Source organism: Mus pahari, chromosome 6 (genome assembly GCF_900095145.1).
Source record: "Mus pahari chromosome 6, PAHARI_EIJ_v1.1, whole genome shotgun sequence".
NCBI lineage: Eukaryota > Metazoa > Chordata > Mammalia > Rodentia > Muridae > Mus > Mus pahari.
Genome location: NC_034595.1, coordinates 84,024,858 through 84,049,159, shown reverse-complemented (window position 1 = coordinate 84,049,159; position 24,302 = coordinate 84,024,858). Strand labels below are relative to the sequence as shown.

At 51.7% G+C, this 24,302-nt stretch overlaps 1 protein-coding gene across 9 annotated transcripts in view; it reads right to left on the bottom strand.

The window, feature by feature from the left end:
- Window positions 1–14,553: 14,553 nt before the first annotated feature.
- Ahdc1 (AT-hook DNA binding motif containing 1) overlaps window positions 14,554–24,302 on the bottom strand; it is a 65,775-nt gene continuing 56,026 nt past the window's right edge. For 8 of the 9 annotated variants that reach the window (XM_029539440.1, XM_029539439.1, XM_029539438.1 and 5 more), the window contains one exon: window positions 14,941–15,186. The gene's annotated coding sequence lies outside the window, so the exon portion shown is untranslated. Of the gene's footprint in view, window positions 15,187–24,302 lie in introns of all 9 variants that reach the window. The other variant, XM_021200166.2, reaches the window with a different exon arrangement.

The following is a 24,302-nucleotide window of genomic DNA, read 5'->3' as shown; positions in this document are numbered from 1 at the left end:
CTCGCCCTCCTCCTTCTCTGCTTTTTTTTTTTTTTTTTTTTTTGGTTTTTCGAGACAGGGTTTCTCTGTGTAGCCCTGGCTGCCCTGGAACTCACTCGTAGACCAGGCTGGCCTCGAACTCAGAAATCCGCCTGCCTCTGCCTCCCGAGTGCTGGGATCAAAGGTGTGCGCCACCACACCCGGCCTCTGCTTTCTGTTCTTCTCCACCTTCCTCCCCCTCTTCTTCCTCCTCCTTCTCTTCCTTCTTCTTCCCCCTCCCCTTCTCCTTCTCCTTTTTCTTCGTTTTTCTTTTGTATTTCTCAAGACAGGATTTCTCTGTGTACTCAGAAATCTGCCTGCCTCTGCCTCTTGAGTGCTGGAATTAAAGGCGTGCACCACCGCCACCCAGCTCAAGTGTGTAAGTTCTGCTGTGTGTGTATTTGTGCAGCTCAGAGAGCTACTGTGTGTTTGGATAAGCACTAGAGAAAGAGAGTTGTGCCTGTCCTAAGTTTGAATCCTGGCTATGAACACAGAAAGCTGTGTCTAACTGTGTGCACCTCTAAACCCGTGGGCACCGTTTCACCGACAAGGAATCCAGGCATTTACAAGGGGGTTGGTACATGTGCCTCACTATGTGTGTGCCGTGTCTGGATGTGTCAGGCGTGCCTATGAACTTGTTATGGTCAACAGGAGACTAATGAAGTAATTATGAACAGGGCATAGAGGGGATGTCTGCTTTAAGAGATGCTGTGTGAGGCTGTGGTTTGGTAATCTATGTCTGGGGAGATACTGGGGAGCTGTATGGGCTGGACCAAATATCCAGGGGTAGGCATGCAGCATCTCTGTGGCTATTGATGGCGGCACTGGGGAACAGCATGTGTCTGTATATATTTGGCTGTGTTGTGTGAGAGATTAGGGGACAGCGCAGCAGTGATGGCAGTGGTGGGGATGGTTGGTGGTGCTGTGCGGGGCGACACTGCTTGGGGTTTGCGCCTGTTTCTCTGGATGGCAGGGCCTGTGTGTGCCTGCATGTGTGAGTCTGTAGGAGCTGTGTGATGGGAACCACGTGGGTCTGTGGTGAGCTAAGCTTACATGGAGAGGGAGTCCACGCCTGGGTTTGTATTTGTCTGTGTACCCGAGGTCAGATGAGCTCCGACGTCCCCTGTGCACAGGTGGCCGCTGTGTCCAACCGGGTGTCTTTGTGTGCTTCGGGTTGCCTGAATGTGCACGGGAGGAGGACAGGATGGGAGGATTTTAGTGTGTGCCTGTGTGGGCCCCTTTAACGTGGCAAGTCTAAGAAATGTCGGCCTTCTTGGCAGCAGATCTGGGCTTGGTTCCACTGGGGGTGTCTGCAGAGAGGGGCTTAGAAGGGACGTGCTTGAGCGAGAGAGACAGGAAGGGAGGGGGGGCAGCCCAGCTTGGGGTTTCCAGGAGGGAAAGCCAGACATTGGAACTTGTCAACGCTACCTCCTTCCCAGCCCCCACCTCCTTGCTGCTGCCTCCCCTCCTGGCGCCTGAAGGCTGTTGGCAGAGGGACAGACAGACAGACAGTGCACACATAGACTGGCTCCGTGGCACAGAGCCCAAAACTGAGCCCCTAAATACACAAGCCTGGATACAGAGGTCCAGAGAGGGCAGAGGAAGTGGCTAAATCTTGGAAGAGTATACGTGTTTATGTGTGTTGGGGACCAGGGGTTGCTGTTGGTCTCTGGTGCTTTAACCTAAACCAGCAGGCCTTGGGGGTGGGGGCTGCTAGGGAAAGCCTCTAGGGAGGGGGCTTTTATGGCTCAAGCCAGGCTCTCAGCCCTGCTCCCTGCTTATACAACTGCCGCAGTGTCTGAGAACGCCAGCCATCGCCTCAGGAATCACTCTCTGGCACTGTCGGTTTTACTGAGGCAGCAGAGACCTAGGGAAGGTCAGGAACTGATCCCAGGATCACAGGACAGGACCAGGATTGGAACCTAGGGATCCTCCTTGCAGAAAGCTGTGAGCATGGTCCAGAGCCAGATAGCCTTCAGGTTCTAACAAAGGATTTGTTGTTACTGTTGTCCTGAGCGATTTGTCTCTCTGCCTTTAGTCCATCTGCTGATCACACAAAGGCTGTGATACCTTCTAACAGAAAGGGCTTGGTTCTGTACCAAAGGCTTCTAGAGAGGGAGGGTGGGATAGGGAAGATGGAGGAATTCGAGGAGGGAGAAGGAGGGTGGGACAGAGAAGGGGCGGGAGATTGACCTGAGCAGCAGGGCCCTCCCACGCCACCATTAGCCACCAGATCACACTGTGTTTTGAGAGCATCCTGTTTTTTAGGGGTGTGTGTGTGTGGGGGGGGGTGTCATCTCCCTGTGCCCAACCCCTAAGTCCTAGGGGCAGAAGGGCAGCATTCCAGGTATACACCTATGCTGTCCTTGTGCTGATCACGCTTGTCACGAGAAAGTGGGCAGCACAGGTGTGAACTTGGGTTGGGTGCTGATCAGGGTGCACTGGTTCCCTGGAACCTGGTTGTGGGTGGGTGTCCGTGAGGTTGTGAGTCTATAAGGACTCTGAGTGCACGTGTGAGCACATGCCTATCAGGACTTCATAGGAGGGAGGAAGACTTCGGGAGTGTTGGGGGTAGTCTGGGAATGGCTGTGTGCGGATCTGTGTGCTGTGTAGCCTGTGTCTATGTAGACAGACAATTTGGAAAGCCATCTCCAAAAGTGTGGGTGTGGCTGGGTCCGTATGTCTGTCTCCTAGAACTGCAGGAGTACATGCGAGACGTGCATGTATGTGTTCATACGGTGGTGTACTTGACTTTGAGGAACGCATGCATTGTCTATGTGAGTCATTACACTTCTTTTTCAAGTATGTTATTTATTACCGAGTGTTTTGGGTGTGTGCCTGTGTCACTGCATTCCGTATGGAGGTCAGAGGTTAATTTGGGAGTTGGTCATCTCCTTCTTCCGAGGGATACAATGAGCCACCTCCAGTACCCAGGCTTCCTCAGAAGTGCTTTTACCCACTAGCCATCTCATCAGCCCCCCAGAATTCCTGACTTATGGGTTATGGGGTTTGTGGGGAACTGACTCTCAGGGAGCTGCTTACACAGGGGTCTATATTTGGGACGTTTGTCACACCTTTAGTCCTAGCACTGTGAGAAGAAGAGGCAGGAGGATCTCTGTGAGTTCGAGGCCAGCCTGGTCTACATAGCAAGTTCTAGGACAGCCAGGGCCACATAGAGAGACTCTGTCTCTGAAACGAACAAAGAAATAAAAGGGTAATTACGTTCTTTTAGCACGTGTGCTCTCGGACATCAGGAACAGGGGAGGTCAGAGGTCAAATCTCTGGGGATCAACGCTCCCTCTTCACTCTGTGGATTCTGGGGTCCCACAGACTGGGTATAAACTCCTTTACCTGGTGAGTCAGCTCACTAGCTCTCAGGCACTCAGCATTCTTTAATGTTTTATATTGAGATGAGGAAGTCTCACTAAATTGCCTACGCTAGGCTAGGCTAGTGGGAAACACATTCTGAAGCCTAGGCAGGCCTTCAACTTGCAGTCCGCCTGCCTCAGTTTCCCTGGGAGCTGGGATAACAGGTCTGCAATGCCAGGTCAGACATATGTATGCCTCTCTCTCTCCTCTCTCTCTCTCTCTCTCTCTCTCTCTCTCTCTCTCTCTCTCTCTCTCTCTCTCTNCTCTCTCTCTCTCTCTCTCTCTCTCTCTCTCTCTCTCTCCATTCCAGATAGGGTTTCTCTGTGTAGCCCTGGTAGACCAGGCTGGTCTCAAACGCAGATCCACCTGCCTCTGCCTCCCATGTGCTGTCTGGCATGTGTATGGCTTTTTAAATTTTAATTTATTTTATGTATTTATTTTCTAACATCAACCTCCCACTATCACCGACTCAGACTAACTATGAGGACTACAATTTTAACGGTTTACTCAGTCTCTGGAATGAGTTGAATAAACAGTATATCCAATTCATAGTAGGCACTGAGTGCGTACTTCTTGAATGGACAATGACCGAGTGTGCGCTTAGCTAGGTGTGAGAAATATATATGTGTTCTGGGAGTGGGAGCAGACTTTTTTGTTTTGTTTTGTTTTGGAGACAGGGTTTCTCTATATATCCCGGACTGTCCTGGAACTCACTTTGCAGACCAGGCCGGCCACGAACTCAGAAATCTGCCTGCCTCTGCCTCCCAAGTGCTGGGATTAAAGGCGTGCGCCACCACTGCCCGGCTCAACGAATGGACATTTTTTATTGTGCGTGTCCAGATAGGAGAGGTTTCTGTCACGCGTGACATGTGAACCGAATTGGTGCTCTCGGGTGCCTGTGTGTGCCTCAGTGTGGAACTGCATACCTGAAGCTGTGTCATGACATGGCATTGCTAGTGTTGGGGACAGGGCTGTGTGTGCACAGCTCTGTGTGCGTGTGTGTGGGGGCGGGAAGGCGCTGTCGGCTTCTCCCAGCCTTCAGCACTCACTCAGCTTCACCCCAGGTCGCCTGCTGCGAAATGTCAGCGGCAGAGAAGCTAAAAATATCCTCTCTCCTCCTTCTGCTCATGGCTGGGGCTGATGGGACTGTGGGGCCCCAGCCGGCCCCTTGGGCCCTGGGGGAGGAGGAACTGCTGGATGAGGGGTTGGGACAGGGAAGGAAAGGAGGCCCTTTTCAATATGTTCATCCTTCCTGCTTCTAGTTTTTCTAGGTTCCAAAGCCAGACTCCAGGTTCGCCTCTTTCAGGAAGCCCTCCAGGCCGCGTCCCGCCCCAAACCTGTCACTTGCTCATATGTGTCTCTATATGTATGTGTCTGAAGCTCTCCTTGAAGGAGATACGTTTCCATCATACTCCAGGTTTCTGGGGCAGGACCTTCCCCCCTTTGTCGGTCCAGAGACTTGAGAGATTAGGGGGCCCTATGCTCATCCAGATAGAGAATCCCTGAGGGAACCGATGGCACTGTCTGGGTACTGTCTGTTCCCTGGAACTGAGGATTAGGGATGCAGCTGGCAGCATGGGGGTTCATTCAGCCCTGTTCCTGGGACTAGGGACCTTCCAACTTCAAGGCAGATGTGTCACTATGGACAGCTTGTGGGTGGGGAGAAGCCTCAACTCTGTCCTTACCACACCCTGGGCTGCCACATGTTTGTGCCTTGAGTACATGTGTAGGTTCAGGTGGGACATGTCAGGGCCTGTGGTCCTGTGGGGCTCCTGGGTGTGTCTTCCTGTGCTGGTGGTTTCAGCCACTATCTGCCTTGGGCACTGTGGGCACTCAATTGAAGGGAAGAATGTGTCCTTGTGTGCTACTGAGCACATGTGGCTGACTATGTATGTGGGCTTTTGTCTTTTGTCACACAGCCCTGCAAATACTATATAAGCTGGGCGTGTGTGGGAGTTGCTGGTGTTAGCATTGGATACCTTTGATTTGCGTGTCCCTGGCTCTGAGTGTGTCTATTGGATGGTCCGTGCCTGTCTTTGGTGTCAATCTATCTGCAGGTATATCTGTGTCCATGCGTCAAATATGTGATAACTGTGTTCCTGTAGTGTGTGTGTGTGTGTGTGTGTGTGTGTGCCTTTAGGCATCTCTGTGATGGGCTGGATTCCTATGTCACTTCTTTGCATTTTGTTTTGTGACATGGTCTCATGTAGTCCAGGCTAGCCTTGAATCCTCCATGAGACAAAGGCTGACCATGGAAACCTCATCCTACAGCATCTGCCTCCTCAAGTGCCAGGACTTACAGGCATGCATCACCTCTTGGCATATGCCTCTGTCACTTGATTTGTGACCAGGTGTCCCCGTGTGCGTGGCTGTTCTCTGTGGCACTGGCATGTGGTATCCTTCTGTTTTTCTTTTCTAAAGCTATATATTTTGAAATGTGTGTGTGTGTGTGTGTGTGTGTGTGTGTTGCCTGCTTGTGCATATGTGCACCATGTGCATACCTGTACCACCACGTGCCATGTACACATGCATTTCTCTCTGTGTCATATGTAGACATGCCCACCAAGGCCAGAAGAGGGCGTTAAATCCCCTGGCACTGAAATGACAGGCAGTTGTGAGCTGCCACGCGGGTGGTGCTGGGAACCGTACCTCTGGTGTCCACTGGAAGAGCATCAAGATCTCCCCATTGCTGAGCCACGCCTCAAGCCCGCGGTTTGCTTTTCCAAGTCTCTCCCTATTCTGTGTGGAAGGCCTTCGGGTTGTGTTTGAGCATGTACCTTTGCCCTTCCCAAAGCCTCAGGTCTGCTTTCTTCTGCTCCTTTCTCTGTGGACTTGAGATGGCAGAGGTGTAAACAGGGCAGGCAGACATGGAGCCCACGACGGGCAGGGTTGGGACCAGGCTGCCACGAGGGCCCTGCCTCAGCTTTGCTCCAAGCAAGCACTAAGCCAGAGCCTCGGTTACATGTAAACACCAGCTGTGTCAAGACTGCACAGCGTCTTCTAGGTCAACAGACAGCTGTGGGGTTGCTAGGCAACCGCCTCCCCCCCCCCCATCAGGCTCCCCTCTCACTGCCTCTACCTGCAAACCCTCTGCTGGCACCTTAGCTCTACGGGGGCCTTCTTTCACCCCCAAGGCAGTTAATACAGTTTGGGTAGAGAGTCAGGGCAGCTTTGGGACTGAAATCCAGCAGGAGTTGTGTGAATCTTCCCAGTGTACTCACTACCCAGGGCTTGGCGTTCTTCAGTTCCCACCTCACCCTATTAGGGCTGAACTGGAGGGCCGAGGAGCAGGTCCTGAAAGATGGAAGGTCTATCTAGCTGTGGTGGTAACGAAGTACCCCAACCCCAAAATCACACAAGGCTTGGAGAGGAGCTGGAAGCAGGGGGAGGGTGCCACTGTGTTGGTCTTTGAGGAGATCGCGTGGAAAGACAAGATTTCAGAGCCTGGGTCTCTCTTTCTTTTGCCCTGACCCACCTAAGAGTGTCCGCCTTCTTTCCAAGGCTGACCCGTGCTTCCTGTTGCAAAGTCCGCTCAGCACCTGCGCCCGCCCGCCCTGGCAGGTAGCCCCGCAGGACCAGGCAGTCATCATTGGGCCAGGCTGGACCTCAAGGAGGGAAAGATGAGGCGATAGCGTCCCGGGACCAAGGGCTCAGGATCTGAGAGGAGCGCGTGGGCGGAGGGCGCGCGACCGAGTGACGACGGAAGCTGGAGGAAGGAGTGGGAGGAGAACGTGGCCAGTGGGGGGCAGCTGTGGGGGCAGTGCCCGTGGCCGCGCATTAGTATGCGGCCGCGCTCCGCGCACCATGGCAACCGCTCCCCCCCCCCCCCCCCCACCCCCAACCCGGGGGGGGGGGGCGGCCCCCCCCCCCCCCCCTCGGCAACCCCCCCCCCCCCCCCCGCGCAGCCCGCAGCCTGGGGCGCAGTGCGCACCTCTCCTCCCACAGGTGGTGGCGCGCACGGGCGGGCACGCACGCATGCACGCACGGGCACGCACGCTCGGGCCGCCTGGCGCCTGGGGGCGCGCCCAGGGCGCCAGGTGCGCTAGAGCCCCTGTCACCCACTGTCACCTATGGGCGTGTCTCCAAGTGCTCCAAGTGAGCCCTGAGGGAGGAGTGTGTACCTGAGGCTGTTCTGCCTAAGTCCCTTGTGGGTGCCTTCGTGTGCCTCTGTCTCTGACTGCCCTTGAGGGTTTATGCTTCTGTGTGCTTCTCCCTCCAGATTCCTGGGTGTGATTTTTGAGTGTGCTGGGCGGCCCTGTGTGCCTGCGTCTGCTGTCTTTGTGTCTGTGTGCCTCAAGGTCTGTGTCCCTGTGCATATTTGTGGTTGGTTCTAGGGTTTTCTCTGTGTCTGCATGAGGATTTGACTGAGGCTTTTTTCATGAAGCATGTCAGTGTGAGCCACGGCGTCTGGCATCCTTGTGTGCTTCTGGGAGTGATTGTGCTGTGCTTTTCGTTTTGTACCTGTGTGTGTTCCTGTGAAAAATCCTCAGGAATCATCCTTGTACTTACAGTTCATTGTGTGTTCCTGTGAGCACTTGGAAGGTGCTCCTGTCCAGGGCTGCTGGCTCTTGGCCCTCCTGTGCTTCACTCCCTGCTGCCTGAGTGAGCCCACACCTGCTCTCTGAGTGCTGGGCCCCTCCCCCCTCCTGGCAAGGACAAGGAAGGACAGAGGCAGACATGGAGGCAGAGACAGAGACAGAGACAGAGAGAGGGCCACAGAGCCAAGTAGGCTGGAGAGGTGGAGACCCAGAGTCACGTGATCAGTCTCCTAACCCAAGACCCAGAAGAGAAACAGATGCCAAGATCCTGACATTACAGAGAGGGACACCCAGAGCCGCACAGAGACCCAGAGCACCAAGTCCAGAATTACTGAAACAGAAGGGAGATCAAGGATGTGGCTCCCCAGCCTCCCTCCCTCCATCCCTCCCACTCTCCAGTTCCAGCCCCAGCTGTGCCTCCCCCACAAACCCAAAGCATAGCTCTCCTGGCTCTGACTGAAACAGCTCTCTCTCTTTCTCATCTGTGTTGTTCTGGGCTGGTGCCCACCTTATGCACAGCCCTTCCCTGGTCACCCCCTTCCCACTGTCCACATTTTTATAGGGTTCAGATTAAACACACCTTCACATACACACACCACATAGCCCTTGCTCAAACTCAGGCACACACTGTAAGAGTCCCTCTCTTTATCACATGTTTGCTTTGTGACAGGGTCATAGCATTGGCTGGCCTGGAGCTCAGAATAAAGACCAGGCTGAGGCTGGCTTTGAACTCACAGAAAGATCTGCCTGCTTCTGTACCATAACATTCTGTTAAGTCACATCTGGACAGCGGGCTAGAACAGAGTCATGAGGGCAAGTCTCTCCTGTCCCAAGCTCTGCCAGTCAGTCCTTACACGGCTCCCAAGTCCTGCCATTCATAGGAAGAGACACCACCAGACTGTATACTTAAAGGAACACAATCCATTTGTCTAATTCGCCATTGTGTCTTGTGTCCTTAGGTGCCTGGGCCACTGGAAACTCAAGAGTGGAGGATGTTCAGTGTACACGCAGACACACTTTGGATGACATATTACATCCGAGGTGTGTGCACAAGTGAATGCTTGTGCAAATGCTTAGGATAATAGCTAGACTAGTGGTGACCAACTCTGGCCCCACACTGAAAATACTCCAGGATCTTTAAAAGAGAACCCATGCTCAGACTACACCAGGCAAATAAATCAAGTGCCAGCAGCATTTATTAAGAAAAAGCAAAAATAAAATAAAATAAGAAATAAAAAATAAAAAAAGCAAACAAAAACCAGGGTCTCATAAATGGCCCAGGTTGGCCTTGAACTTCCTATCACCCCACCCCTGACCTCCTGAACGCTACATGAAGCGAGCTTCTACATGAAGAAGCACACCATTTTGACATTATCCAGGTGGCTTCTCTCACAGGTGGCTGAGAACCACTGATCTGAATGAATTGTCTGGGGAACTGAGGCACAGGCTAGAGTGGTACCATCAGAGCATTTTGGGGGGGAGGCCTTTGTGATGTAGATTGAACTCAGGGCCTTGCTTATGGCACACTAGGTAAGCATTCCACTAATGAGTAAGACCCCAGCTTCTGGGTTTTCACATTCTTTTCCCAAAACTACAGCGAACTGTAGACTCCCGAACCAGATGCTCCACTCCGGTGTCACGACTTACTGGCTTGGCTGGTCTTTACAAATTACCTCATTGCGCTTGAGGGTTTCTTGGGTATGTACTTCCTGCCAAGATGTTGGAGAACAACTTAAAGTTTTCTTTCCACTATGTGGATCCGGGGATCAAGCTTAGGCTGTCAGGCTTGGTGTCAGGAGCCTTGACCTGAGCCACCTCCCTGGCCCAAGCTTCTGTCTTTTCCATATATTTCTTTCTCATGACTACATTGCCTGGGCTGACCTTGAACCCCCTATGTAGCTAAGGATCACCTCGAACTCCTGATCCTACTGCCTCGATCTTCTTTTTTTTTTTTTTTTTTTTTTTTGTTTTTTTTTTTTTTTTTTTTTCCGATTTTCTTGAAAGCAGAGATTTCAGGGAAAGTGCCACACCTCATTTGTATGGCTTTGTGCATGCCAGGGAGAAAGTATGCTGCATTTTATTTCTACTCTCAATTTTTTTTTTCTCCCAGAAACGGTTTCTCGGTATAGCTCTGCCTGTCCTGGAACTCACTGTGGATAAGACTGGCCTCGAACTCAGAAATCTGCCTGCCAGGCCAGGCAGTGGTGGCACACACCTTTAATCCCAGCGCTTGGGAGGCAGAGGCAGGCAGATTTCTGAGTTCGAGGTCAGCCTGGTCCACAGAGTGAGAGCCAGGACTACAGAGAAACCCTGTCTCGGGGGAAAAAAAAATTGCCTGCCTCTGCCTCCCAAGTGCAGGGACTATAGGCATGCACCACCATTGCCAGGCTCCAAAATGGTTTTAAAATATTTATTGAATCCAGGGCCCTGTGCATGCTACTAAACAAATGCTCTATTGTTGAGGTACACCCTAACCTGTACTTGAGTTCCCTGTATATAAGATGGGATACTGTTACAGTGAAACCTGTGGCACTGTTGTGGAAACTATGTATATGTGTAATGTGCTTAGGAAAGTTGACACACTTCCACATACACCACTAAAATCTTTTATTTTGTAGTACTGGAGAATGAACCCAGGGCCTCAAGCTTGCTAAGCACACTCTCATCACTGACCTGTATCTTGGCATAAATCCTTTTATTATAGGATGGACTAATGTGCAGTTTTTGCGAGCTGAGTCCTCCTGCCTGTGCTGTGGATCAGACCCTGGCTCCATCTTATGCATGCTAACCTCAGAAGCACTATGCTCGCCTATGTCCCCGGTGCTAAATGCATTGATTTTTTTTCTTAAGTCTGTAACAAAAAGCAAAGGCTTGGGAGTCGGTCTCCAGAGCAGTCTAGTGCCATTTCTATATGACCTTAGACACCTCACTCCAGGGGCAGGTCACCGAGAACCTGTCCTATTGCCTATAAACGATGGGAAGATATTTCTTGATTTCAGATTCCCTTGAAGGATGAACACCCCAGAAGAGTATTAGTAATGGTAGATCTAAACCACCGAACCACTGAGACAATGTCTTCATTGTTCTATTTGTGCTAGTGACTGAGCCATTTTCCGGGCATCCTACCACTGAGCTTAACAACAGCCCCAACCCATTTCTTACTTTGTGTATTTATGTGGGATACACTTGTGCTCCTGCTTCTAGGGGCCAGCCGACAATCTCGGGTGTCTCTCTTCAGATAGATGCTATCTATCCTGCTTCTCAGCCACCATCTCTCACTGGCCTGGAACTCACCAAGTAGGCTTCACTAGCTGGGCAGTTAGCCCCAAAGATGTCCCTGTCTCCATCTCCCCAATGCTAGGATCACAGGCATGTACCGCCAGATTTTTCCTGTCTACATGGTGTGTGTATGGAATGTAACGTGCATTGGTGTTTGTCTGCAGGTATGTCTGTAGTTTGTCTGAGGGTGTCAGATTTTGGAGTTATAGACAGTTGTGAGCTACCATGTGGGTGCTGAAAATTGAACTAGGGTCTTATGGAAAAGCAGCGTTCTCAACCTCCACCATTTTGACATCTCTCCAGCCCCCCAGTCTCTGATTAATACATACCATGGTTTGTTTGTGACACCCTTATGGGAATACACTCTCTCCCTTTCCCTTTCCCACGTGGGTTTCAGGGACAGAGGTCAAGTTGTCCCATTTGCCACTAGGCGTCCTGATAAGTCATCTGGCCACCTCTGCCTCCTCCATTTTTGTTTTTTTGAGTCAGGGTTTTTCTGTGTAGCCCTGACTGTCCTTGAACTGACCCACCTGCCTCTGCCTCTGAAGTGCTGGAATTAACAGTGTGCACCACCACCACCACCACCACCACCACCTGGCTGTTGGTTTTTTAAAGACAGCATTGCTAAATTGCCTACCTGGCTATGAATTTGCTTTATTGTCTAGGCCTTAAACCTGAGATCCTCCTGCCTCAGCCTTCCGAGTAGCTGCAATGAAAGGTCTGAGGCACCAGGCCCAGCTAGGAACCATGTAGTTTTGATGCATTCTGAAACTCAGGGTGGTCCCCTGGCTTTGGTGATGCTCCAATCTCTGAAAATAGAACAAACTTTGTGACTTCCATTACTGGCCCACTTACCTGGGGAGGGTTTCTTCTCCTTCCTCAGCGATTCTGGGGCCTGGCAAACTTTCCATCCCCAAAACTATTATGTCTGTTTCCTGAAACACCTGGGAGTCCTCACCCCTTACTAAGCAGTAAGTCTACCCACCCGGATTTCCCTCCTCCCTTTTGTCCCACTGAAGATCAAGGCTTGCAAGAGCTAGGCAGAAGCTCTGCCATGGAGCTACATCCTCAGCTGGTACCTCTTTCCCTCTCCTTTCATCTCACCAAGCCCCTCCCCTGTGCCCTCTGGCCTCCAAGCCTCTCCACTGTTATCACCTCTTTAAGCTCCTACTTCCTTCATGGGTCTCTGCACCCTAGTTCCTTTACTTAACTGTACACACACACAGCCCTTCACTCACCCCCCCCCAAGATCTATCTTGTGCTGAGCAGCAACTACTGCATAATCTACCCCCCACCATTCCCCTGAGCCCCCCCCAAGACCCCTACCAGGCCTTATGAACCCTGATTGCTAGAGATACCAGCTCTGCCCAGTCCCCTTCATCTGCCAGCTCCACCTGGCTAAGACTCCCCTTTCTGCCCCTCAGCAGCCAGTCAACATGCAGTTCCTCTCTTGAGGCTGCAAACAGGTTTCTTTTGGGTTGGTCTATCCCAGCTGTCCTGCCTGAGGTCCTCATAGCCTGGGGACTCTCGGATGCTCTGCCCCTTGCTATCATCTTTCTCTTCACCCTGACAGAACACTTCCATTCTGCTCTCTCAAACTCGTGTGTCTACTGAGTTAGACCTCCCTGGACTTCCTCCTGCCTCCTTTCCCACCTCTGGCTTTCGCATGTCTTTCCTGCTTCAGAAATCACTCACAGTTCTGTCACCACCCTAGGTGTGGCTTTTTAAAAAGCTTTCTCCTCTGGAAAGCCCCTACCCTGACCTGACCTCTCAGCGGGTCTTGTTGCTTCCTGCCCCCCACTGGCAGCTCCACCAGAGCCTGTCAGCTTGAGAGTGTCACCTCCCCACAACAGGCAGGAAGAGTAGGTAGGCCAAGGTCTACATGGTGAGGATATGTGGAGGGGCCGTGTAGCAGATGGCTTTCACATCCAGCAGAAGATGCAGTTTCAGGGACTGTGATTTGTGAATCCTTCTGCCTCTTCCAGGCAGGGGTAGCCACAAGGTAGGGGGCATGTTTGCCTCTCAGTGGGTTCCTCTGATGACCCCAAGGCATGGGCCTTGTTGCTAGGGGCAGAGAGGCTAAGCCACATGGAACGTGGTAGCCTGGTCTCACTCAGAGTGTCATTGAGGAAGAGGAGCGGGGAAGGTGCGCTCAGCAGAGCTGCACTGTGAAGTGGGTCAAGGGCTTCTGAAAACCCTACGAGAAACTCCGTGGAATGAAGGAATGGAGAGCCAGGCCTGCCATGCTCAGGAAGTGAGAAGTAACCGGCCTTCCGGTCTGGGAGGCTGACAGTGAGCTCTTCTGTTAATCTAGGCTGGGAAAAAACAGGAGTAGCATTCAGAATTGCAGGGAGCAGGAAGGGACAATGAATTGACTGGTCATACCTTAGGTTATATAAAAGCACATGGGTATGTTACAGTAAATGAGTAGACTGGGGCTGGAGATAGGGAGACCTGGCGTGGACAAAAGTGGGGACTACTCAAGTTGTGTCTGGAAGTCACGTCACTCCAGTCCCACAAAGTTTGTGGATCATTTCAAAGATTGATAGTGCTGGGTGTAGTGGCACACGCCGGTAATCCCGGCTCTTGAAAGATGAAGGCAGGCGGGTCTGAGTCTGGTCACACTACATACACAGCAAGCTCCAAGATAGACACACCCTAACTCAGTAAAATCAAGACTGGCCTCGTAGAATCCCGCTAGACCCCTGGGGCCTAATGGCCAGTGAGCCAGGACAATTGAAGAGACTTGGGGGCGGTCGGTGCTCTGGGACCTGAGGTGGGATGAGGGCACTAAGAGGAAGAAGATGGAGAAGGAGCTTACCATGAGGCTCCTCAGGGAATGGAAAGTGGCTCTGGGGGCCACAGGAAGTAGGACAGAAATGGGGAACTGTCCAGCAATGGCTCTGCTGTTGAGAACACTTACTGCTCTTGTAGAGGACTTGGATTTGAGTCACTGCATCTGAATGACAGTGTGTAACTGAGGATCCCATGCCCTTGTCTGACCTTCAAGGGCACCGAGCTCACATGCTGTGCATAAACATACATTCGGGCAAAACATTTGTACACATAAATAAAATAAACAAATCTTTAAAGCTCTAGGCAGGAGGATGGGAGTGCTTAGAGGCAGGGGAGCATAGGCTGTGGGAGGGAGATGGCACCCTGACACCAGGCAGGTGGGAACCCAGGAACATCCTGAGATATTTCAACTCCTCTTGGAAGGACCAATGAATGACCAGTGGCTGTTGTCCCCAGTCCAGTCCATCCACCCTTGTGGACCCTGTTTTACAAGACACAAGTGGTTTTTTTGTGTTTTTTTTTTTTTTTTTTTTTTTTTTTTTTTTTTTTTTTTTTTCTTTTTAATACAAACTTGGATCTTTGGGTGTGTCCTGCCAACAAAAAACAACAACAACAGAAGAGAAAACCCAAAAGTGAAAAAGAAAAAAAAAAAAAAAAAGAAAAAGAAAAAAAAGAAAAAAACTCCCAAAAGAGGTTCTCCCTCCCGCCCCACCATGCGAATTTGCACACCACGGGACCACAGCAGGTTTACAGAATGCAATATACAATCCACAATTTATAATAAAACAGTATATACAATAAATAGGATATTGTTCATTTTTGTCAAACGACCTGTAGATAAATTTCTCAGTGCACACTTGCAGGGGCTCTGGACACCTCGAAGCCCCGCTCACAACCTCTTGCACACGCGCTCGCTCTCTCTCTCGCTCTTTTTTTTTTTTCTTTTTCTAAAACTGTGTTTTGTTTTTAAGTTTTGTACATTTTAAAAAGTATTTACAATTGCTGGTTTTGTGCAGAAAGGGCTCACCTTCGGCTTCTGCGTGGAGGAGATGGGCAGGGAGGGGTTGTGGGGTGGGGTATGGGGCTGCAGGGGGTGCAAGGGGCAGGTGGGAGGCAGAGGGGCAGGCGCTCCTGCCAGAGGACGATGTGGACGCTGGGAGGGGTCTTGGCATTGCTCTTCTGAAAGCTGCAAAGAAGCACAAGAGAAGAGGCTGAAGTCAGCAGCAGACAGATACTGAATTCCAAGACCAGGGCACTGGAGCTGAAAAGGCTTGGCTCAGCTCCTACCAAAACTCTGGGGATGCTAACTACCATTGTTCTCAAGACAGGCGACTCTGGGCCTGGCTTGTGTTCTCTAAGCTCAGTTTCCTAATTTGGTGATGCTTTTGCTTAGTCTCACGCAGTAGTCCAGGTTAGCCTCGAACTTGCTGTATACCAATGCTAGGTCTGAGCTACTGATTCCTGACTCAGCCTCCTGAGAATTGCAATCTCTTCACTTGTAAATGCCCAAGAGATGAAAGAGGGACTAAAGAAGCTGGTCAGCCTGGTTTACAGAGCGAGTTCCAGAGCTACATAGAGAAACCCTGTCTCAGAAAAACGAAAACCCCACATATACAATGATGGGTTCGATGAGGGGGTCAGGGTCCCATAGGATTGACCAAGAGTCTAGACTGGAGTTAGAGAAAGCTAAATTCACAAGCCAGTGTCACAATTTAAAAGTTCTGTGATGGGGGCTGGTGAGATAGCTCAGTGGTTAAGAGCACCTGACTGCTCTTCCGAAGATCCTGAGTTCAAATCCCAGCAACCACATGGTGGCTCATCACCATCCGTAACAAGATCCGACTCCCTCTTCTGGAGTGTCTGAGGACAGCTACAGTGTACTTACATATAATAAATAAATAAATCTTAAAAAAAAAAAAAAAAGTGACTTTAGGAGCTGCTTACCCATTGAAAGCCTTTTGTTGCTGTCAGACAGGGCTCACTATAGAGCTGGCCTTCAACTTACTGAGATCCCACTTGCCTTTACCTCCTAGGCACTAAGGTTTAAAGGTACCCGCCACTGTACCTAGCTTAAAAGGGGGATACTAGGAAGGCGGACATGGTGGCCCACACCTGTCATCTCAACACTAAGGTGAGAAGATCTGGAGAGTGTGAGATTAGCTTGGGCTGTAGTCAGACTGCTTTGAACCACCAAAAGGGCTGGAGACAGATTTCATTTAGTAGAATGCTTAACTGGCATATATATGAAGCCCTGGATTTGATTCACAGCACGAAATAAACCAGATGAGCTGTGTAGCACGAGCACCATGCCGTTTTAAAAACCTAAACAAAGCCAGGCAGTGGTAGCGCACGCCTTTAATCCCAGCACTCGGGAGGCAGAGGCAGGCGGATTTCTGAGTTCGAGGTCAGCCTGGTCTACAGAGTGAGTTCCTGGACAGCCAGGGCTATAACAAAGAAACCCTATCTCGAAAAACTAAAGCCAGACCAAAACCAAAAACCCAAGGGAACATCAGAGGAGAGTAAGCGGGGACAATGGGGTGCCCTGCCTGGATTTTGTCGCTGGATCCAGTGGTTTAAGACAGAGGAAGATTCAACAGAGATGTGCAATACACTAAAACTATCACCTTTATTATTTTCCTGGGGCCAGACAGGCCCTCCAAACCTCAATTTCCAAATGTTTGGGAGTGCTTCTAACCTCCACGGTGAAAAAAACATGCCAAGGACAGAGGCTCGCCAGGCAGAGCACCACAAGGAGAAAGAGAAAGCCTGCTTCTATTTATTTGGAAGCCACCTCTCTTCCTAGGCCCCTCACCCACTCTGCTCCCAGGAGAGGAGATGAACGAAGGTAGAAAGAACTCATCCAACACAATGCCATCTGTGTTGGTGGAGACTCTACCTTCCTGAAGCCAGCAAACTCCCCAGTCCCCACAGCCACTCAGGTACCTCTTTTCCATAGACAGTTCTGATCACGTGTGTGGAACTTCTCTTCGAAGACCAAAAGCCCAGCCCAGCCCCCTCACCCAGATCCATAGCTTTGTTGCTATAAGGGATGGGATGCAGCCAGGACGGGTCTAGCTTGGTCATTCCCAGAACCCTGGGCTGTTGTTGGACTGCCTGCCTTTAAGAGGTCTGGGATTCTGGCTCCCCACTCCCAAGTGTGAGACCATTTCCTCCAGAACAGGAGCAGGGCTGGGGTGCTAAACTGCCTTCTAAGTCTCCTCTGTGAGCCACCTGTCCTCCCCCACAGCTGCAGGAGCCAGGCAGCGAAGCCTCTCACGCTGGACTTTCTTGGCTTGTCTCTCCAACAGGGCCACATTGGCATTCTGCTCAGCCTCAGCTGCTGTCTGCTGGGCAATCAGCCCCAGGGATGACTCTTGTCCTCTGGCTGGACTAGCCAGGACACCCCTGAGAACCAGGGGCACCAGGTGGGCTCCTGCAGGGAAGGCGAAGCACTCCATTTTGGTGGTGAGGCCTGAGACATGAGATCTGTACCTCAGTAAGGGGTAGTCGGGGAGGACAAGCTAGCGTGCCTGTAAGGTGACAGATGCATCACAATTCGGGCAGCAAGCAGAAAAGCAGCTCTTGGGAGCAGAGGTGCCGCAAGGATGAATGTCAGCTCTCTACAGTTACGGTGACAAGCACAACCAATGGCAGAGATGAAGGGAAAGGACCGTGACATGTGGGGTGCCAGGCTCAGCAACCACTGGGGGCCTTAATCCAGACGCTGACTTCTTTGTGGTTGAAGGACAGTTGCCAAGACGAGCATCTCCTGGGTAACCAGTGGGGTGAGAGGGTGGGTTCCTGCAAGCTCCTGGCACAGTGAGAGAGATGGAGAACCCCAGTTTTGCCTGCTGCCCCAAGGGCCTAGAGCACAAATTCTGCATAAATCCCCTTCGTTCCCACCCCCACCAGCCTTAGCCACTGCCAGTGACCCTCTGCAAGCCAGGTCTCCATGGTGATCTCAGCCCAGCAGGCGGTTCCTGCCAGAACCTTCCTTCCCATGGTGCCTGTGGCCAGGCAGCAGGAGGCTTTCTCACCCTCTGCTAAGCTGCCCAGAGCACCTTACCCTTCCCTCCAGCAGCCTTCCCAGCTTCTAGGACTTGGCTAGCCAGAGGCACAAGCAGAATCTGGGGGAGGATGGTGGGTGGGGGAAGAATCAAAGGCTGGGGCGGGGGTGTTCTTCAAGCAGGGAGGATGTTATGCTGAGCAAAACGCAGACCTAGCAAGACTCAAGTTCTGAAAATTGAATCAAGTACTAAGGTGCCAGGCAGCCCAGCTGAGGGATTAGGAACAAGGCAGAGAGCATTACAGCTCTGAACCCACCCTCAAAAGCCTGCTGGATTGGAGGGACAGCAAAGCAGACTCGTCCTAACTGGGGTAATCTGCAGGAAGAGGAGGAACACTGAACCCAGCCTGGGAAGGAAGACTGTAGCTCTGAACTTGCTGAGTACAGAGCTCACTCAGCATGCTGGGATGGCACACATGTGTGGATGAATGGCAGCACTGTGACAGATCTAAGGCTGGTCAGCATGTCAGAGTGTCCACCTGAGCTCTCGAATGCCTCTGGGATACCTTCTTAGAACGCCTTGTTACCATAGCTACCAGAGCACTTGCCATTCCCCACGCTGCTCTGCTAGAGCACGGACCTGTGTGTGGTACACCTCTGAACCCTCAGTTCCAGTATGCAGCAGGCGCCAGGACACCAACTGCGTTACTAAGACTTAACCTTTTAGTGGCTCCAAGAGGAACCTTAGAACCACATCCACTGCATCCTCACACGACAGCAGTTTCAGAGACTTCGGTGGCCTTCGCCTGGGCAGAGATTCAAAGTGCTAGGGATTATAAAGAGACCCAGAGAACCATTCTCTCTATAAAGGGAGAGTACACTCCTGGTAAGCAACCATGCACCACACCCACTTCCTGCTAGGGCATGTGCTTGACCCCTGCTCCCTGGTCTATGCCTCCAGAAACGGATTTCAGGGTCAGGCGTGGAAGATGGAGAGGGAGACCCTTCCCTCTCTTTCTGAAAAAGCAAAGGGCTTGAACAAGTGATGAGAGAGACCTTTAGGTGTTCCAGACACAGGGGTCGAAGGGCAAATCAATCGCCTGAAGACCAAGCTACTTCTCTGGCATTTCATGTTACTGTAGGCCTTTGAGGTGTCTCAACGTGCAAGATATTTCTTATACTTAAACTACACCTGACAGGCAGAAATGCCACGAGAGGTTCAGTGAAGGGTCACAGGAAGGCTTCCAACTGAGAGACCAAAGAGCTCAGGGTCTGGGGGCTCCCCCACTTTTTGCTGCTGGACAGAGACCTACAAAACTTGCTCACGGGACTAGACAGGCTTCTTACCTGCAGACACTCAATCTGCTGTGAGCACACCACCCACTTTCCAGTCCATCTTGTCATCTCCAAATCTGTACACTGTCACACATACAGATGTGTCTCCAGGGAGGAGGCCTTCCCTTTGAAAGCCACCTGGTCCCAAGAGAGTCCACAGATTCACCCACACACCCTTCCGTGTGCCACTTTTAGGGTTACTTCCTGAAGATTTAGGCAGAGTCTTCACCTCTCTCTTCTGGAGACAGGGTTTCTCTATGTAGCCTTGGCTGGTCTGGCAGTCAGAGTACACGTATCTGCCTCCAGGGTGCTGGGATTTAAGGCAGGTACCGACCACCACTTTCAGGGGACCACCCTTTCCTCTCTTGGTTCTTCCAGGCTATTTCTTGCAGTCTATTTCTTCCACATGCATACATGTGTGGATGTATGTGCACATGCACCTGCCATATCCCTCAAATGAGGAGACATGAGTGAACAGTCCAAAGGAACTGATGGCATGGTGGGGACACTCCTGGACAGGGCAGACAGGTAGGAGACCACAGTGGGTAAGAGAGGGCAACCAGGCTCAGGCAAAGAAAATGAGGACACATTCTGTAAAGACTTCTCTTAAGCTCCCTCCTGACTGGGCCTGGTCAGGAAGGGTGTGTGTGTGTGTGTGTGTGTGTGTGTGTGTATGCGCGCGCACATGTGTGTGAGATGGGGCTGAGGCAGAGGTGGATGCTGGGACAGAAGCCCAGATACCCTCTGCACCATGGCACATGGCAGGCATTCAAGCCTGTGTTCTGTAGACAAGAAGGCTGGAGAGGAAGGATGCAATCAAAAGGTGTGAAGCACGGAGCTGCAAGAACAGATGTGCTTTAATCAATTCATCCAATAAATATTTTAGGGGCTCCCAGACACTGCATCTAAAAATGCTGAACAGCAAGCACTTTGGCGGCCACCAGAATGGACTGGGGTGGGGGTGGGCCAGAGACCCAGGTGGCTGAGTAGGGCTCTCACTGCTGAAATCTCTCATTTGTTAGGCTCAATTTCCAGCCTCAAGGAAGTTCCTGCTGTCTGCCCTCCCTTCCTCATGTAGCTCACAAGGGCTGGTGTGGAGGATCTGCCCTCTTGCTGGAGAACTCAGCCGCCCCTAGACAAGGTACTCATGTAGGGTTGAAACAAGCACATTAGGCTTGTGGTTAGTGGTGTCTTGGACATGGTTTACTGGCCAGTGCAGAGTGGGCTGCTGGTTCACGTGGACTGAACAGACTTCATCTACTTCTCCAGCGCAGGCATAGTGGTACCAAAGATGGACAGTGACGAACCAGACAGAGCTATCCTGGGAAAACCGTAACGTACTACAAAGTTATAAGGAAGGTTTTCAGAGGTTTGGAGTTTGGGGAGAAGAATGGGCAAACTGTGTAGACAGGAATCTAGCTGACCCAGTAACTACTGAAGGTGCCTAGGAGTAGGGCTGACCTTATCTCTACATCCCTACCTCTTCCCAGGAGGACTTGGTCCAGTGGCTAACACAAAAACACTGCGATTACCCTGTCCACCATCCATATCCCCAGGTCTGGGGGTGGAAGCGAGGGTCTTTTGTGTGCACAACAGGCAAACACTCCAACAATCAGCTATATCTCCAGACCCAAGAAGAATTTCAAGGTTTCCAAATGCTTGAGACCCATACCAGAATACAAGGCTCTTGTCATAGGGTAGCAGGCAACAGATGCAGGAGGGCTATCTTTGGTCAAGGGACAAGGGTTGGAGATGTGTGAATCACACTGCTTGAATTAGGGACCCAGAATCCAGACCGTGGGAAGGTATTCATCCACCCATTTACCAGCCGAGGTGCTTTCTTGTGGGCCAGGACAGGGCTAAGGGCTTTACATGTCAATCCTCTCCATTCTTACAAGAGATAGAGATGCTGTGAATCACCAGGTTACGTGAGTCACCAGATCACCTAGTTGCTAAGGGATGGAACCAAGTTGCACAGAGTAGCCTGTGTGTAGCCACAGACATGCACTCCTAGTCACTGTCTGCCAGTTTTAGAGGTCTGCTTTTACCAGGAATGTGGGGTGCAGAGAGAGGAGGAGGAGCAGAAGGTATGTTCATAGAGAGATGGTATTTCCAAGAAGCGGGGGCCTGAACCAAGAAGGCCTAGCCTAAATATGGCTCCAGGGCAAGCAGGCAGAAGAACTGGAGGGTGACCTCAGGAGGAGGAGAAAACCTGGTGCCTGGAGGAAGCAGGGCAAGACCAGCCGAGGCCTGACATGAGGCCTCTTGCTCAGAGCCAGAGGCAAGATCAAGTGACCTCTTAAGGATTCAAAACTCAGAGAGACAAAGCCCAGAGCAGCCAGGCCTGGGCATGCCTGCTGACCCTGGCTGGATGGTGGCCTTGGAAACTGCCTCCTGTTCCGGTCCAGCCCCAGCTGGTGTAACCTGGGAGGACCTGTGACATTTCTCTTGGCCTCCCTTCTACAGCCAAGAGCTAATAGGGAGGAGAGAAGGATCAGAGATTCCGGAATGTACCTGGTCCCTCTCCACCTTCTCATCTCTACTCCTGGGGTCTGCTGCGGTTGGTCTTTGGTTTAAGGGTCCCAGTATGGAGTTCGTGTGTCTGGGGCTGCTTTTCATTTAGGGGACCTAGGAAGATGCGTGTATGACCCTAAGATTCCCCTTTCAACTACCTCCAACTGTCCTATCAGCTAAAGCACTCGGCAGAGGCAGGACATGCATTCCCAACGCCCACGGGGACGGAGCTTGTGTTTGCCCTCAGTTTTCACTGCCTGTGCTGCCCTACCCCGGCTCCACAACCTCGCCTTTCCTTCAAGCTCAGCTTCTTACCACAAACCCACAAAATTCATTTAAAACATTAGACCTTCTGGGCCCAGAGGTCAGTGCCTGGAACACCTGTGCTCAGCAGGCTGAGGCAGGAGGAAGCAAGTTCCAGGTCAGCCAGGGCTAAAACACAAAACAACTTCTGATCCCTAAGAACCATGGGGTTCGGGATGTGGGTGAAGAACAGCCCTGTGGCAGCTCTGAAGGGCAGAGATGGCCCCATGTTTTACAAACTCTGGATCCCTGGGCAGAGCTCAGCTGTCCCTGAACCCTTAGCTCTCCAGCCTATGACACACTCTCCCCCCGGGATGGTGTGAGGAGTCCTGGGGCAGTGTTACATACGAGGACAACACACCTGTACAGAAGGACTTCTCAGCCTAACACCTAGCGCCTGGGGTGCAATCCTTGCTCCCTCCCACCTTTGGGGACCTGCCACCCCCTACAAGGTGTCTACAGGTTCCTGTGTGCCTGTTTTAATTTCCTGAGCTGACTGCTGATAGGAGCCATGTCTATGCTGTCTCCCCAGACCCTGCCACAGAATGGGCTCCAAGGAGCAGAGGATGAGCAGATGAACCAGAGGCTGCTTCCCAGTGGCTATTAAAGCCACTCACTGCCAGTTGGTGAGTGAGCACGTCACTGTCATTCTCTGCTTAAGCCTGCTGCTGACAGCATGGCTCCCTCTACCAATTCTCCTTCCCTGCCACTCTTCTCTGCATCCTCCAACCTTTCTCTCTCTCTCACAGGGCTGGCACTAGAGGGTTGCTCTACACGAGGCACTTGTCTGTTATCCTAACTAAGGCACTACCCCAGACCACTTTAGTCGAAGCCACCATCACAACTGGCCTGTCCGGTCTCCTTTCTACAATGACTCCCTGTACATCTTGGAATGATTCAAATTCCTTGCAGTGTCTTCCAGGCCCTGCCTCTGCCAATCTGGCCCTTGCTTAGCTTTCCTGCCTTCTCATCCCTCAGTTCTTCAGAGTCAAACCCCTCCCTGCCTCAAGACTGTACAAACCGCTTGCTGCTCCCCCTGCCCAATAGCTCCTCCCCACCTACCATGTAGCTCCGGAGTCCTACTGGCAACTGGAAGGTCTTGGTCCCCTGTTGCGAGCTCTCACAACCTCCTAGCTGGCCTTGCCCCATTCTTCTCCACACCTCAACCCAACAACTGTTCTGCGTCCTTCTGTGTTTCCTGTCTTTCCCTCTGAACCCGAGGTCCTCTGAGGATCAAGTGCCTCTTCTCTGGTGCTTCCAATGCCTGATGCCTGCACAGGGAGGGCTGCATAGATGTTCCTGTGAGGCCAGTGCTGCTACCTCCTGGTGCTGGGTGGGGAGCAGGCTAGAATGTGGGCCTGGATGGTATCCCAGCTCCTGCATTCAGGCCTAGCTGGGTGGTTCCATTATGCACTGCACTGAGCTGTGACCTGCCCAAACACCCAGCCCCCACACCCATTCACTTTCCATCCCAGAGTCTGGGAGGAACGGTTTTGGGATTATTTCATTTCTGGATTATCCATGAGACATCTCCCCTCCGGTGAGAAGGATGAAGGGTTTGACATTTTAAACCCTAAGCAGCTTCTCCCGCTGCCTGCTTCAGATCTGCAGCCCTGCTGCTTGCAGGCAGATGCATGGGGAATGCAAGGCCATTTTAATCTTGGCTTGGCTTCATTAGGAAGGAAAAAAACTCTGCCAAAAAAAAAAAAAAAGCTTGAGCCATTGTCTCTGCCATGCAGACCTTTGAGACTCAGATATTAAAGTCAATTTTTTTCAAACAGATGGGGAAACAGAGGCCAGGGAGCAGGACAAAAGCTTAAAGACATGTAGCAAGCTAGAGGCCACACAGGGAACTGGTATTCCCCAGGGCCTTTTGGCTCTCATGAATGGCTCTTTGCCACCCCGAGGCACCATGGCATCTGGGGTCTGACAGAGCGGGGGTCGTAAGTTTCAACCAACTTCACTTCAGGACCCTGGATCACCCCGACCTCAAATGGCCTCTCCAAATCAGGAAGTTGGCCCTCAGGAGGCAAAAATACCCAGGAGGCTGTGGAACAGCAAGAGTAATAAGTGAGGGTTTTAGTCAAGCTGTGTCTTCCCTGACAACGGCCACAGGGGGCCCATGCTGAGAGAGGCCTCTCACC